At 44.2% G+C, this 2,566-nt stretch overlaps 1 non-coding gene across 1 annotated transcript; it reads left to right on the top strand.

The window, feature by feature from the left end:
• Positions 1-1,865: 1,865 nt before the first annotated feature.
• On the top strand, positions 1,866-1,940 carry Trnaa-agc (transfer RNA alanine (anticodon AGC)). The gene has a single exon. It is a non-coding gene; the product is annotated as a tRNA-Ala (tRNA).
• Positions 1,941-2,566: the final 626 nt, after the last annotated feature.

Raw genomic sequence — 2,566 nt, 5'->3', positions numbered from 1 at the left:
TTTCGAAGAGTATTTGAGGCTTGAAAGAAAGCTGAAAAACCTTCTTAAGGCTAAAAGCGTAGCCACTGGCGACGTTTTGTCGAGGGACTATCACGAGAAACCTCAATGACAACTCTTTGGAAAACGGCCCGCAATATGCGGAACCGTATCTCCACCAACGAGAGTGAAGAATACTCCAATCGATGGATATTCAACTTCGCAAAAAGGTCTGTCCAGATTCCGTACCAGCTGAACCGCTATTTAGAGAATCAACTACTGATCCCGGTTCTCTGGGTGGACCATTCTCAATGCTGGAACTATCTATGTCTCTTCTTTCATCGAACAACTCTTCCCGGGATGCGATAACATTAAATTCAACCTTCTGAAAAACCTCCCTGATATCGCTAAAAGACGATTACTTGGCCTGTACAACTGTTTCATGGAGTACAACATTGTGCCACCAGAATGGCGACAGGTGAAAGTAATAGCTATTCAAAAGCCTGGGAAACCAGCGTCTGATCACAATTCATACCGACCGATTGCCATGCTATCATGCATGAGAAAGTTATTGGAGAAAATGATCCTTTCAAGAATCGACCATTGGGTCGAACAAAATACATTGCTTTCAAATACTCAGTTTGGTTTTCGAAAAGGTAAAGGAGCAAATGCTTACACAACCACACTTGATCAGTACCGTTGCTGATGAAGAATGTGTATAGCCGCCAGACATTCTAAATACTCACGCTCCTCTAATGTGGACGTGTACAATACACATGTGGAAGTATTGGCTTGATAAATGGATTGCGAGTGATTTGACTATGCGTCCAATTTGGGAATCTCGAGCTCGTTCAGTAGCCGCTAGGTTGCGAAAGCCGACGGAGGTCCTTCGTAGCTTAGTTGGTTAAAGCACCAGTCTAGCGTACTGTAGGGTCATGGGTTCGAGTCCCATCGAAGGGAAAGTGGTTACCTCCAATACATTTTCCAAATCAATATCTTCCACATAACGTACATATTCACATATGAGTTTTCATAACATTGTAAATTAACGTCCAAGTCGGGTGGTTTAATCCCCGGAAATAGGCAATTACCTTTGATTGAACTGAACTTGAGTTGCGTGCTCTTGCCTACGCAATGCGGTCGGGTCTGAGCTTGACGACCGACTGGCAAATGCTTACACAACCACACTTGATCAGTACCGTTGCTGATGAAGAATGTGTATAGCCGCCAGACATTCTAAATACTCACGCTCCTCTAATGTGGACATGTACAATACACATGTGGAAGTATTGGCTTGATAAATGGATTGCGAGTGATTTGACTATGCGTCCAATTTGGGAATCTCGAGCTCGTTCAGTAGCCGCTAGGTTGCGAAAGCCGACGGAGGTCCTTCGTAGCTTAGTTGGTTAAAGCACCAGTCTAGCGTACTGTAGGGTCATGGGTTCGAGTCCCATCGAAGGGAAAGTGGTTACCTCCAATACATTTTCCAAATCAATATCTTCCACATAACGTACATATTCACATATGAGTTTTCATAACATTGTAAATTAACGTCCAAGTCGGGTGGTTTAATCCCCGGAAATAGGCAATTACCTTTGATTGAACTGAACTTGAGTTGCGTGCTCTTGCCTACGCAATGCGGTCGGGTCTGAGCTTGACGACCGACTGGCAAATGCTTACACAACCACACTTGATCAGTACCGTTGCTGATGAAGAATGTGTATAGCCGCCAGACATTCTAAATACTCACGCTCCTCTAATGTGGACGTGTACAATACACATGTGGAAGTATTGGCTTGATAAATGGATTGCGAGTGATTTGACTATGCGTCCAATTTGGGAATCTCGAGCTCGTTCAGTAGCCGCTAGGTTGCGAAAGCCGACGGAGGTCCTTCGTAGCTTAGTTGGTTAAAGCACCAGTCTAGCGTACTGTAGGGTCATGGGTTCGAGTCCCATCGAAGGAAAGTGGTTACCTCAATACATTTTCCAAATCAATATCTTCCACATAACGTACATATTCACATATGAGTTTTCATAACATTGTAAATTAACGTCCAAGTCGGGTGGTTTAATCCCCGGAAATAGGCAATTACCTTTGATTGAACTGAACTTGAGTTGCGTGCTCTTGCCTACGCAATGCGGTCGGGTCTGAGCTTGACGACCGACTGGCAAATGCTTACACAACCACACTTGATCAGTACCGTTGCTGATGAAGAATGTGTATAGCCGCCAGACATTCTAAATACTCACGCTCCTCTAATGTGGACGTGTACAATACACATGTGGAAGTATTGGCTTGATAAATGGATTGCGAGTGATTTGACTATGCGTCCAATTTGGGAATCTCGAGCTCGTTCAGTAGCCGCTAGGTTGCGAAAGCCGACGGAGGTCCTTCGTAGCTTAGTTGGTTAAAGCACCAGTCTAGCGTACTGTAGGGTCATGGGTTCGAGTCCCATCGAAGGGAAAGTGGCAATACATTTTCCAAATCAATATCTTCCACATAACGTACATATTCACATATGAGTTTTCATAACATTGTAAATTAACGTCCAAGTCGGGTGGTTTAATCCCCGGAAATAGGCAATTACCT

This window comes from Armigeres subalbatus, chromosome 2 (genome assembly GCF_024139115.2).
Source record: "Armigeres subalbatus isolate Guangzhou_Male chromosome 2, GZ_Asu_2, whole genome shotgun sequence".
Classification (NCBI taxonomy): Eukaryota; Metazoa; Arthropoda; class Insecta; order Diptera; family Culicidae; genus Armigeres; species Armigeres subalbatus.
The sequence above is the reverse complement of the archived record's forward strand: the minus strand, read 5'-3'. Positions and strand labels throughout refer to the sequence as shown.